Source organism: Accipiter gentilis, chromosome 20 (assembly GCF_929443795.1).
Source record: "Accipiter gentilis chromosome 20, bAccGen1.1, whole genome shotgun sequence".
Taxonomy (NCBI): domain Eukaryota; kingdom Metazoa; phylum Chordata; class Aves; order Accipitriformes; family Accipitridae; genus Astur; species Astur gentilis.
In genome coordinates, this window is record NC_064899.1 from 15,457,207 (window position 1) to 15,472,055 (window position 14,849).

A 14,849-nucleotide genomic window follows, 5' to 3' on the forward strand; every position below is an offset into this window, starting at 1 on the left:
GCAGATTTTGGTGTGTCCTCTGTTCGGTTATGTAGGTTGCTGATGAAAACAGTCCCTGAAACAAGACCAAGTTCAGATCCTTGCAAAAGCCCACTCAGTACACATTTTTGGTTTTGGTAGTGAGCTGTTAATAATTTTGGGGGGGACATGCAATAAATAAATTTTGCCTTCGTCACTAGTAATCTCCTGTAGAAAATACCCACTTATAGGAAAGGACGTGTGAGGCAGTCATCTGCCTTTTCTTTGGTAATACAAGCTAGAAAGCATAAAACGGGAATGAGGAATCTCCTGGTTTCTGGCCTGTGCTATCTTTTCTCCACTGTTTCTCAGTGGAGTAGAATAAAAGTTGAAATTTTTAATGATCTGATGGTGCATAAGAAATAGGACTAGTTATTCATATGTGCAAAATAGGACTTTACAGTTGAGAAATGATCTCGGCAGAAAAAGAAAAGAAGGTGGAGGTGCTTATTCGCACATTAGTAAGTACATGTTTGTCAATAGCTGGATGGTCAGATCAAGGTATTCTGTGGCTATTTTAGTAGCTTTGATAGTCAGGCCTATGTTTTCTTAGGTTGGACTCTGTAATTACTGGATGCTTGTAACAATACAGGTCACAGTTGCTACAGAAGAGACAAATATGAAAGTATCCTTTCAAATATCAAAGTGTAGTCTTTTGTGTTCAGAACTTACATTTCGCCTTCCGTACTGGTGTATACTTCATGTCATTATGGAATATACTCTTATAATTTATTTGACATTTGTATCTATAGAAGGAAATATGTCATGACCTAAATTGTATGTCATGAAGGCATTATGTGACATACTGAAAAATGCATGGAATTAAATGTAATTTTTGTTTTGTGGAGAGTGAGGGCCAAACACAGTAGCATCACTATAGCTAGATGTGAAGTCATCGATATTCTTACTGTGGTGTTTTACTAGAGATGTCTTGTTTGCCTGTGGAATTGAAACAAACACTGATTAAGATGAATCCAAGTCTGCTGATAATTACTCTAATTGCCCACAAGTTGCTAATAATAAAATAATGATTTTTGACAGAGATGGCAGAATTTAGCATGACATTTACTGACTGCATTAAATTTGATGCTTGTGGAACTTAAACTGAGTAAAGTACGGATAGCACTAGGATGGAGATTAACATGGTAACTATTTGAACAGTTTAAATGCAGGACATACACTCAGAAATACTTTGTGTAAGGTACATTACATCTCTGTATAGATCTGGTATGTCAGAAGGCCATGTTCTAAGGTTCTCAATAAACAGGTTTGCGTTCAGGCCTTAAGCTACAAATTCCTGCTGTGTGAGATACATCTAGTGCAGGATTCAGGCATCAGAAGTGTACCTGATTTTATAGTTACCTTTATAAGGCTTACCTGGCAAAGAGTTGGGTGCCACCCTTCTGCAAAGTGATGAATTTCAGCCCTAAATGTATGTATCACCTTTGGGGACACCAGGAGATATCTTTCAATTGTTCGTTTCTCAGTTTACAGCAAACTTAGCAAAAGTGCTGCAAAAAGTAAATCAGGTTAAAAGATCACTGAAATTTAGCTCTTCTTTTTCTAATGAAACATTTTGGTTTACCCACTCCACATAGTATCAAAATAAACATTAGAGCAGAGAAGTAATTTGGAAGTATAAAAGAGTAAGAGACAGTAAAAGAGCTTTCCCTAGTTTGCTACTTTGTTTTGAGAAGAAGCTGGCTTTAAGATTTAAAGAAAAAAGTCAGAGTGCTTTATAGTTATGTTATTTTAAATTCATGTAGTGCTAAAGAAGACTGAATGCCCACAACAGGTCTACACTAGCAATGATAATACAGGAAACTACCTTTCCCCTGCTTCTGTCTTAATTAAATAGCATCAGCCCGGAAGCAAGAGGTTGTCATTTTTTATTCTTTTTTTTATTCTTTCTGTCTACCTGTACACCATATTTGATCTTTTCCTGTAATTACGAACAGAGGTGCTGATTGTAATGGTGTATTTTATATGTGATTTTTGCAATAGTCTGTGATTGAAGGCCCCTTCACTGGATGTATTTCTTTTTTAACTGATGTTGTAATGTTAACATCATGCCTTGATTGCTTTCTTTTCCTTTGAGCTGTGTTTCTTGGTAGCTCTGCAGCAAGAAGTAAATGAGAATTGAAAAGACAGACTTCAGTTTCATTCTGCTTAGATCCTGTTCTTCACATCTCTTTTGTAAACTTTGCCATGCAGTAAACTCCCTCAACTTCTTTTTTTTTTTTTTCAAATAACTTGCCTTAAAAAAAAAAGTTCATTTTTTGTGGCGTTGCTCTTCAGCTTTGAAGAAAATTTAAACATTCCTATCCAGTCTATTGATCCTTATTTAGCAAGACTCCTCTCTGTGGTGTCAAGGAATGAACTACACACTGAAAGCAATCAGCAACTGCTTGAGTCAATCTAATTATTCTATTTTGCCTCCCAGCAGATGACAGAAAGAAGAATTGGAAAAGGAGAGTTTTCAGCCCAGATGCCAATGACTGTATTGAAATGGCAGAAAATTAAATGCTGTAAAGGTCCAGGATAGTGGCTTTAACTTTAAGATTTCAAAAAAACTTCATCCTGAGACTTTTCATCCTTGGCTTAGTTACCTGATGGATTTTATGGAAAAATTTACCAACAAAGTTTAATTGTTCTACTGTGTCTAAATAAATGTCAGCAACTGGGCATGCAGCTTCTTATGGTGGGGTGACAGAAAATAATTGTTATTAAAAAAACTCTGAACACCAACACTCCCTTCCGAAACCCCAAACAACAAAAAAATATGCCAAATAATTTAGGCTGAATGATAAGGAATCTGGTAATTTCTGGAATGATTTTCAGCTCTTATGTTATTCACTGAAATAATGTTTTTAGCTTCATGTGAGTAATTTTTTTAATTTATTTTTTTTTTAAAGCAGTGTGTGGTGTTCAATCTGGCTTAGCTGAGAATAGACCCCAAAACAGTCTTAGAAGTGTTTGGGGTCTCGTGGTATGAAGTAAGAACAGAGCAGAATCCTGCAACATCATGTAGCTGAGCACACATCTTGCTGTGGTTGGAGGAGGGTGGGGGCAGGAACACGTGAACAACTGGAAATGTTTAGTTGTAATTTACAAATATGAAATTACCACATGCAGGTTTATTTTATACCTACAGAGGTTGGATGTTTACAGTTATGCATATGAAACTTTGCAGTTTTGGTTACATGTTTCTGAATAAATTGCCCGTTCATGTTTGGGCATTCAGTAGATTTGTAGATAAATCGGGTTCATCAGATGTGATGAATATAATTTTGTCTACTCGGCCTCAAAAGTGAAGTCCAATATTAATAATGTTGCCTAGAAAATGAGTCGGTGTGCCATACTAGGCCAGATTTTGTTATATTAAATAGCAAGCTGGACAAATTTCCTGTAATTCTTTTGGTTCTTTGAGTATTCATAGAGTAGCATCATGAAAATGAAATTAGTTCTTTTTTTTAAAAAGTCCCAATAAGGTCATAATAACCACAGAGAAAAATAACAAAAAAACCAAAAACAATCATTATATTGGATATATGATAGCCTATACTTGGGAAATTGTAATGTTGAAGTCTAAACCATCATTTTGATTTAGTAACTCTAGGCAGTGGTCCCTGGAACTCCAGGAATTTAATATGAAAGGTGCATACTGAAAAAATGTTAGCACACATTACAAATCTGTGGCTGTCCCAGTTTGACATTGTGGAGATGCTGGTTACGTTTTCCTTTGCTGAGTGAGGTTGCCCTTACCTTTTGTAGCAGGTTATTATAGCAATTGTCCATTGGGTTTTACACATTTAAGGAAGAGGTGTTGTGGCCATGCCTTTTAGCTTAATTCATTGTGACCTTCTCAGGTCCTATGTACTTGACTTTGGCCTCAGCAAGTCACCGTTTCCTACCTTCTTGCACATTTGAGACGTGCATCTCCCACTCCTCTGTTCAATTGGGATTTGGTTTCAAAGCATCCTATAATGCTTTTAAATCGTACCGTGGATTCACTTTTACTCTGCCCTCTGGTCTTGGTAAAGATTATAATTTAAAATTATTTATCACTAATGTGTGGTATCTGTCACTACTGACCTCACGCTTCTTTCTGATTACCTACACTGATGGCACAGGCATGGCATTTTTCAGTTCTAGGTGCTGTATCTTCGTATTTCGTATGTAGTCTGCCTGGCTTCAGGGGCAACTACCGTGGTAATGACACATGGTGTAGGAGGCACCCTCTTTGCTGTTCCATAACATTGGTTAGATTTGCTTTCCTTTTCCTTTATTCTGCAGTCATTGTGGGCTTTGTGTGAGCTCTGCTGAGCTCTTGGGCCTCGATTCTGCAAAACATTTCGGCAAATGCTGACTGCTGTGCCACGCCAGCACCCAGGTGCTTTGGCCCCAGCAGAACCAAGTCCTAAGGCTGATGGTGTGCTGTTGCTTTTGGCTAGGTTTTCACCATAAATATGATTAGAAGATTCTTGTCTTTATTGCCTGGCTTGGATCTCGGTATGTATTATGTTTATTTAATCTCAGATGGCTCTGTCAGTTCTCACAACTGATACAAGAGAGACAACCCACCATGTAATACTCTTTTTACTGGTTGGACTGGCACACTGACATGATTCACTCTGCTTAATCTGAGGCAAGAGCAGCAGTGGGGTTAGGTAAAACATGAAACTTCCCCAAAAGAGGCCCCTGATTTCCTCATCAAAATAAATGCTGTCTTTGGTTCTGGTAAGTGTTGTGATCGGAGATGAAATCCTAATTCAAAGAAGATGATTTGTGAATGCCATGCTGGTTTGCAGGCCAACCTTGCTGTGGAGCAGATACAGCGGCAATGGTCTGTCCTGTGCTACTTTACACAGTTTATTACTTTCTTCTTTCATATCCCAGTTTGCCCCAACAATGCTTCATTTATTTACCTTCCCATCTCCCCTAAATGTCTTCTGCCTCTCCAGTTGATCTCTCCTGATCATACTAAGTACGTAATTATAATTACAGTAACATTAAGGCCTATGAAGTTTGAGACACAATACAAACAGAGCAATGACTCTCTACTTCTTGCTCAAGAAACGTAGGTTTGAGCCTTAAAAATCTGCACATTCAGAGAGAAGATTGTTTCAATGGTAATAGCTCAGTATTTCTGAACTCTTCAGCATGATTCCTAACAGGCAATTTTTGGCAAGCTGCTTTTGAATCATTTTGATTCTATTCACAGTAGCCATTATGCTTGTTAAATTGTTGATAAAATGATTTGCAAACAACAGAAAAATTCTGAACATAGAGAAATATGGCAATATAATCAAAACAATTTGGAAAGAAGAAGTAAGTGAAAGCCAAGATGTTGAAGCACTCTTGAATTGGGAGCTGCCACACTAATGGGTATAAATAATGCAATACTTTTCCCGTGGGAGTATTGTAGAGCTTAATTGGTTAATGGCTGAAAAGCACTTTGAGATCCTATGTGAAGATATGCTATGTAAGAGCAGAGTGCTTCTTAATGAATGTCCAAATGCTGCTCTATAACACTGTTCTGTATATATATGTGTCAGTATGTCCAGCTGGTGTTAATGGTGATCGAACCCATGAATCACATTGTTGGACCTGTTTAACTTTTAGCAAGGTGACTATAGCTATGTTTTGGTAAATAAACATACATAATAATTTGCTTTATTTGCCAGTAAGACCATCTGCTTTTTTAATGAAAGTTTTAGATTACTTATCTTTTTAATATATGATGATGCTTTGCATGCTTTTCAAATTTGCTTACACTAAAAATTAGTAATGCCTCTTTAAAAACTAAGCCTTTGAATTTATTATATAAAGAGTACTATATAACATTATAGTATACCTGGCCCTAAAAGCATACTGATACTAAAATTATATCAAAGTTTATGAATAAATATAAAATGTGGGACTAAATGGTAGGAACATGGAGTCTGACTGAATCTTTTCTTAATCTCTTTCTTTTGCAAGTTCCTTTTATGGAGAAATAATACACAAACTCCTGGAACTGATTTAGTTCTTGGGGTTTTTTTAGGGAGTATGGATTTTAACATCTGATTTGACACAGTGGTTACAATTTTTCTTTGTCTATCTTCATTATGATTTGTGAGGAAACCTCAAGATGAGTGTATTTTTTCATTTTTGTTTATCTGTCCCTTGTGGGATTTTTTTCTTTTTCATTTGTTTATGTGAGTTTTCAATAATTAAGTGGCTTCTGTCATGACAGCATGGTAAGCTAGTTTATTTGCAAAGTGTGTCACTAGAAGTAATTTCTTGGAGGAATCAAGACATGAAAATTTGAATTCTAGATCTTAGAGCGGCTCTCCTAGTCCCTTTTAGAAGTTAGTACCTGTTATTACTAATTTTAAGTCTGAATTTTTATCTTTAAATATTCCCATTCATTCATTTATTGTTTTCTTCCAAAGCTTATGAGCTTGGACAAGCAAATGAAAGTGTTTTTTAAAAAAAATTTTTTTTTCTTCCCTCTTTTTCTTTTAACTGCTTGGTTCATACTGCCCTAGTTTGGTATCTTATTGCTAGCCTCTTTGTGTGGCTGCCAAGGTTTCTTGCATAATTTTCTTGACAAATGGCTCACTCATTAATATTTCAGCCCCGTTCCTGCCAACCTCAGAGAACTGGTATGCCCCAGGCAGGGAAATGTAGTTCCTTCCTTAGGAGCCTTCTAATCTTTTCCTTAAATGCTTTGTCAGAGCTTGTGACAGATAAATGAAGACGGTGCAGTTCAAACTAGAGACGACTTCTTTGTACACACATGATCATACATTTTCTAACTGGGAGGTGTTGGACTGCAGTGGAGTCTCTGCTGCAAACACCTACGTTTTCTCTTCTTTACCCATACTGAAGTCCATGAGACTTATTGATTCTGAAGTGAAATCTGTGGAGAAATTTGTCTGTCTGTCTTTTTTTGACTGGCTGTTGAAATATACATAGTCCTGGTAAAGTCTCCGTCCGTTCACAGACTTTCTTTTATTTCTATGATAGAGACAGACCAAGGCGTGATATTGCAGCTGAGTTAAAGTTTGAGTTGAGTTGAAGTTCACATCACAGCTAGGTCTGAGATGTGGATCTCTGGTAATATTTTGGCTCAAGATGATAGCAAATATGTGAAACTGATCTCCTTAGAGCTTTGTGTGACAGAAAATTGATGTGACGCAAAACTTATAATCCGCTCCACCACTACTTAGAGTTGGAACATGATAGGGAAGGCTAGTTTGATTTAAATGTTGATTACAAACATATTAAAACCATGAAATAGCTCCCTGGTTTAAAATATTCATTATATGTATTATTTCATGTTAATATTTAGATTATTCTTTTAAACTACAGCATGTCTAGGGTATTACTAAGGAGGGCATATGGAATTCTGTGGTAAGTCATGGATTTTCCCAGTTCTCCTCAAGAATGGAAGGAGATGATGGGAGTCAGAGTACTACCAGGAGATAACAGGTAAAGCTTAAGACCTCCTAGTTTGTGGATGAACTGAGTGATTAATGTTAGCTGCCTTCTCTGGCATGACCCATCTAAGTAATTTGGTTTTCTTAGTATTGGGTGGGCTGGGTTTGTTTCTCAGGTTTAATTTTTTGCTGTGCCATATGAGGGGTCTGAAACTTAGATATTTGGGCCTGTTGAATATTTTTCAGATGAAGGTTAAATGTAGCCCGTTAAGTAGTATGTGTGTTAAATCTGGTGTATAAGATGTTGCTGTGTTTCTTTCTGCCCTTTCCTGGGAGGAGGCAGGCAGTCATTTGATCAGCAAATGATGCCTTCTGGGTCGAAGGATATCTTGTCTGCCACTAGCATCTCCAGAGGGCTGGGCTGCTGTTGCCATTGCCATTGCCAGGGAGGTGCAGCGCTTCTCAAAAGGGAGATTTCAGCTTTCTGGTTGGCTCATTGGGAGGATCTAGCACTTCTGGTGGCTGTGGTTGAGCCATTCTGCCATAAATTGACAAGTAAAGCATATACCTATAGCTTTATGCTTTTCTGCAATGTATTGCAGTCTGCATCTTCATCCCACAGAAACCACCGACACACTGCAGTGCACCTACAGGTGACTTTCTCTACGTGAGCAGCAGTGCTGAAGTTCAGGAGGTTCTGCTGTTTCACGAGTGCAGCATGTACCATGTTTATCACCCCCCATGATGTGGAGTTGTTGTTTTATGGCTTAGTGGTTTGGATTACTATCATGGAAATTAGCAATACTTAAAATTAATTATATTTCCTCTGTTGTCCTTTGCACTCTTACCAAGTCTGTAAGTGTCCCATTCTTGGCATTTAATAACTGACTGCAAAAAAATTATTACTCCCCCCTCCTGTTAAGGCAGGATGAAGTCTCTATGGTTTTATTATGTCCAAATGGTGTAGTTAATCAGTGAGAACTAAGAAAGTATACCACTACACATAAATACTGCTAATGTCTAATTTCTAAACAAACTAATTTTTACTCAGATAAAACTGCATAGGAGTAAAATTTTGATGGCATACACCTCTACAGAAAAATACATATAATTGAGTTGCAGATATTGGTGGAAAAAAGAAAGCAGAACAGAGAGTGGTAATCTTGACTGCAGTGAGGATTTAATATGTATTTAAAAGTCTCTGTCTCTTTCATCTGACAGTTATTTACAATATGTCTTCCAATGAAGAAGGCTAGTTGGCAACACTTTCAAGGTATTGGAAAAAGAATATTCCCTCAGCAGACAAAAGTAGTCGTTTTTTTCAGATTGCTTCCCTTGAAAAATGGTTGTATTTAAAAGCAGGAGACACATTTGAGTATATTTAAGAATGTTTTCTGCATTGCCTTTTTGCAGTCTGTAATTTGTAATGTATTGTATGCAAAATTTTTTTGTTTAATGAGGATTTTCCCTTAAAATGTGGAATTGACTATTTACTAGCTGTTTTGCCTCATTGTGGAGAGAGAGAAGAGCACAGGTATGTCAGTAGGAGCTCAGTTCACAGCTGCTTAATTTTCAGTAGAATTTTGTGTGCCTTAGTCATTGCACAATATTGAAAGTTTCTACTAAAGGGCTTAATAGACATTTCTTTAGTAAAAAACAAACTCTGCTTTAGCTTGTGAAAAGGAAAATCAAGAAATAATTCAGGTATAAATGAAAGAAACATACTGTTACTGAGCAGGGTGATTTTCTTTGATTTAATCTACTGTCGTGTTTTTTTTTTTTTTTTCACTGATAGATTCTTTCCTCTGTATTTGTTTATTTTGTTTTTTATTAATCTCATTTTTTTCTGGTTTTCTGTTCAACTGAAAATGGTATGGTTGGACTGCTCACCTTAAACTTCTGAATTTTGCATGTTATAGAGTTTGGTGTCTTCCCATCTTCTAGAAATAGAAGTCTGAATTTGTTTGCCTCTGGTCTTTTAACTTCTAATGTCAATATGCCGTATACTTTTCTCTTTTAAAAAATCATACACTCTTTGAATAATTCAGCAATTTGATGTACCTGATTAGCTTGCTGATCACAAATTCCAGTGTGTGGATACTCCTGAACTGCTTAAACCAAATTTGCTACAGGTTGTCTTGAAACCCAATTATGTCAATCTTTGAAACAGTCTTATACCAGCTAGGCAGCACAGCTACAGAATTTGCAAGCATTTTGGCTACTGAAACACATTTTACCTATCTGGAATCATGTGTCTTGAGAAGTATTATCCTTTTAATAAGTGGGAAACTTATGGACAAACTTGAACAATCTTGGAGTGACACTGTGTATTGGGGAAACCAGTGCCTGTAGCAGCCTTTGGAGAACGGCACAGGGAACTGAAACTTGTTGCAGTGTGATGTGAATACAACTTTTGTCATCATTTGCAATATCCAACCTGAAACTGAATGGTGAGTGTACTTAAGTGATGATTCAAAACATTTTTAAACTGGTGCTTGTCCAGAGGTCCACAGAGAAGTGTGTTCCCCTCTCCAAAGACTTGCTGCCCACTACGACTATCTTAGCCCATCCTGCAGTCCTAAAGAATGGTGAAGGTGGTTGAAGGTGGATATCAGAAGTATGGACCATGTTTTCTGTGCTTGCCTTCAGGTGTTCATGTATGTAAGAGGGCATGAAATACTGGCCTTTGGTCAGACAATAGGCATCTTCTGGATCAGTGAAAAAGGTACATGGTTATTAATACCTTTTATTTCATATTTAACAAGGTCTTACATGGAACACTGAGAGAAAGCATGGTCATGCCTTATCCCAGGAAAGATTTTTTAATTTTCTCTCTCAGTATTGCAAACCTTAAAATGTTGCCAAAGGTGGCATCATGATTAATGTATCACTATTAGAGAGCAGACAGCAAGCCAGCTTATGACACATTTTTGCTTCAGTTAAGAAAAATAACAACAAAAAAAAAGTTATTCTGTATGTTTCTTGGAACTTGCTCATGGATTATGAACTAGATGAACTCCAAGTACATGAACAAATTAAGAGCCAAATACTTGGAGGCTATGTTATTTTGCCCGGTGCTTTGTAGTGCATGCAATATTTTGTTCCATTGGGTGTTTAGCCATCATCAGAGACATCTGAAAATGTTCTGCCCTTGGAAGGTCAGGTTCTTAAATGGATCCGTTCTCAGTTGATTGTGTGTATAACATAAATTCAGCATGCTCAATAAGAGTGAAGGTCTGTTCTGGTGTGCAATAGTATAACTGCATTTTAAAATGAGCTTGAAAAAAGGCAGAGCTCTTTATTAGTATTGCATGCAAAATAATTTCTGTTATATCCTATGCAATGTACATATGGTCATGGCAATACAATAGTATTTGCTGCTGTATGCCTACATAGTTTTCAAAACTAAAATTCAATGCTTAGCTAAATTGCTAAGCAGACTGGTAAATGTCCAATTTTAGCAGCCTAGCATATGTTTATAATTTTTGTTTTAACATATGCTATGTTGGTTGAACTCCCCTCCCCACACATACGGTAGATAAAAGCTGTCACATCACAAAATGGTGGCAGCCCAACTTTTCTAACATTTTCCATGGCACTTCAGAGTCTTGCATTAATTAGCTATTCTTGGATAGGAGACAGACACTCATCTTTGTAGAATTTTGGTTTCAAACCCGTTGTGTACTTCGGTTTATGTATGCAGTAGCCCATCTGTGTTTCTGCAGCCATAAACAGTAAAAAGCAGAGGGCATACAGAAAAGCGGTCAGCGAGAGTGAGAGTGCCCTTGGTTCACAGATCTGAATACCTAGCAAATGGCCCTGAAAGCAGGCCCATTTGGTTCACTGGTGGGCTCTAGTTTGCTTGAACAAGACTGTTCTCTCTCTTCCACTTTTCTAGGAGAGGTGGGTGAAAAAAACAACGCTGGTGCACAGTCCTTCTTACTTTTCACTGTGAGCTGCTAAACTACCCCCTTTTCTCCTCCTTTTTCAAGGCAGGCGTAAGGAGGAATTTCACTGAGCCTATGATTCTTTCCGAAACTTCAGTGGAGTAGAGGAGACTTGTGACAAATACAGCTGCAGCTGTGATAATGCTGTCTTAGTCCTTGCTGCACTGTGACATGGAAACCTGGATTTAAACATGAAAGACATGCCTTAACAGTACAGCAATATGATGCCTTATTACATCAAATTGCCTTTTGCATGTGCTCCAAAATCATGGTATTTTTTGGTATTCCGTCTGCTGTTTCCCTCTTGTTAAGCTCCTGACTGTGGTGTATTTCTGCATTCGTAATGTCTACTGTGCTGCTGCACAGGTGATGATTGGTTTTGTGTGGGGGATGAAGGAGCCTTGCCCATCAACAGAAACTCCTGTGGAAATGGCACAGGGTCTGTGGCAGAGGACTGACACTGGCAAGTGTGGTCACATCTGTACCTAGTGTATCCACAGCACGGACAGGGTTGTTCTGATGCCTTCATCCCTGGGTGGCACGGGTGCTGCCTCCTGCCCTCTGGTCTACCTTGAAGCTGCTCAAAAGCTCATACCCACGTGCAGGCATGGTTCCAAACGTATTGCCAAAACATAATGTACAATATCTGTCAAGCCCAGAGCGCGTGACCCACTGGTAATGCTGGTGGAGTGCTTTGCGATCTTTGGGTCGCAGATGCCAGTGGTGGTTGTTCAATGTTTATTTCCCATTTATGTATTTGTTTTCAGCTACAGGACCTACAGCTGCTGTTTGGCTTGCTGTGGTTGTTAGCTGGCTGGCAGTCTTTGCTGTGGGATTCGGGTTCTGTCAGTGTGCACAGAAACCAGTTTTGTTTCACTGCCAAATAATAAGCATGGTGGCAATGAAGGAAGAAAATGATAAATTTAAACTGTGCTTTTTCAGACCTTTAGATAGATGTCTACTAGAAATAACTATTTATTACAAGTAAACATAAGTAATTAGTGTATCCTTAACATCGGTTACTTATTGCTAGCAGAAAGATAAAGAAATTTCTTTATTTTCCAGTGTTGCTCTCCACCCTGGTAAACATTTCTTTGATTTGAAAGTTTCTCGTACGGTTTAAAGAGCGTGAATGTGGCTTTTTACCTTCCTTCTCTACAGCTTCTCTCCCCAAATGTAATTTATCACTAGTTGAGTTGAACTAAGTACAGTACCAGTTTTCTGTAAAGACCCTGGAAGTAGCCTACATGACTGTGGTGGGAGAGGGGACCAGAAAAGTGTTGGTGAAGGACTTTAGTGTTTCTGGTGTTCTTGTGTGATACCACGTCAGTGGCTCCTTTACTGCTTGTTTGCTGTTGTTCGCAGTACTTGGATATTGGATAACTCATCAGATAACATTGGATAACTGTAACCTTTTTTTCATACTGCTCACAGTAGATTTTGCTTCAGGTTAGAATAATCATGCAGATAGTAATGCAATTTAACTATTTAAGGCACAAGCATAATGCTAGGATGAAATGTCTGATACAAGTTCATCTGTAGATTTTTCTCCTGTACAAGTTTGTGGAAAAGTATATGTCGCTTGCTCAGAAAAATAAGCATTTCTGAACTATCAGAAACTGATAGCATTGTTGCTCATTACAGATACTGAAAAATCATCAGGTAAGCCCTTAGACATGTATACATTACAGTCTCCCTTAAAAATCATGAGTCTTAAAATAAACAAAGTGCCTCCCCCCCCCATGAGCTTATGGTTCATGTTCCAATTTCTTTTTCCATAAAGTTATAATCATGAGAAGAACTGTTTATGTGAAAATTACACTTCTCATACACTTGTCTGATTCTCAGAGGACTGGTATTTAGGAAAGCAGCAAACATGACGAGACTCACGATTAAGTCACGAGAGTTTTTCATACATTACAGTTATGTATAAGTTTTGAATCGAATTTTTTAGAAAAAGAAATGTATGGGCAGATGGTGGTATTTACTTAAAGGAAGCTGAATTCATTATCTGACTAGAATTGGGTATTTCAAGCAGCTGTTTGAAAACGAGAACTCACTTTCCATGAAGCAGAATGTATGTTTGGGGAAAATGGGGTCTCTTTCAAAATGTAAGGCTATCCCCTGTTTAGTCTATGTTAGAGGGGTTTCTGGTGGGTGTGTGTAAATTCATTTATGGAAGAACCCTATCAGTACTGGCCCAAGAACTAATTTGGTGAAATAGTTTTGCAAACTCTTAAAAAAAAAAAAAAAAGTCCTTCTTAAAAGTTTCAAAACTAGATAAAAGCTGTAGCTGCTCCTTTTTCTTAAGACATTCAACCAGAAAAAGGATTAAACCAAATATTTATCATTTTTACGCTGCCCTGCCAAATTTAATTTCTGACTACCCAACTTGCCTTTATTTTTTATTTATTGAGATACAATTACTTCAGGAAATAGACCTATAGAGAACATCCAGGTGTAAGTCAGAAGAAAGGAAGCCAAATATGAACATACCCATTCTCTTTTACAGATCATTTTTGGGGGGACTCTGCATTCTAGAACGTGTCTATTCAATTTGCATATATATATAGTGCTTAGCAGTATGAAAAATAACCTTGGCTTGTTCTTTTTTTATACTTGTTTCTCTTATGTTCCTGTGGAAAGCTAGCCAGATACTGTAATCCTAGCTTAAAGATGGAAAGCTATCCCTGGAAGATTGTGATCTGTTCATTGCTTATGTCCTTTCTTTCCCCATTTCTTTAAGACTTTCCCAGGAAATTCTTTCACCCAGGAAATTTTTTCACCCAGGAAACCTGTGGCCCTGGATTTCTTTGTTCATAGAGAAATAAAAACCAGTTTGTTGTTTGGAGCAGATGCCTTTCCCCAGTCACATAACTTCTAATGCCTCTGTTGTCCCATTCTATAATAAGCAAATTGTAATGCTTAATTATTTAATGGAACCTATGCTAATATTTGTGAAGCCCAGCTATAGATTTTCAAGTGATTTTGCATCTCAGAATGGGCTTATGCATTTGGAGTGACTGAAGGGCTTGTGATCCTCAAAACTCCTGATTTTGGAATTATGTCTTTGAATGCTACAGAGTAATGCAGCTGTGTACACGTGAAGCACAAAGCCTGTTTGTAAAACAGGGCAGATGTGTAAAGATGGCCCTTTGATAGGAAATGAGTTGTTCAGTTCCGACATCTTTAAGAATCTTATCACTTCATTCACCTTCCTGGTATTTGGCAAGCCCACCTGCCTGGTACAGTGGTGTAAGTCATGAAAATAGCCATTCTGGGAACATAAGGAAAAGGGGTTTTGTGCTCACCCCAAAATGCTAACATTGGTTCTGACTATGTGGAGCCTTTATTGTGAATCTTGTGCAATACTCATGTGAACTTAATATGCTGTTTATAAATAAATATATGCCTTGTGGTCTGGCCATCTGTTTTTCCACAGTGGTTCAGTGGTTTG

At 37.7% G+C, this 14,849-nt stretch overlaps 1 protein-coding gene across 7 annotated transcripts in view; it reads left to right on the forward strand.

The window, feature by feature from the left end:
- Positions 1-14,849, forward strand: part of FARS2 (phenylalanyl-tRNA synthetase 2, mitochondrial) — a 248,615-nt gene that overhangs the window by 39,959 nt on the left and 193,807 nt on the right. The window lies entirely within an intron of this gene.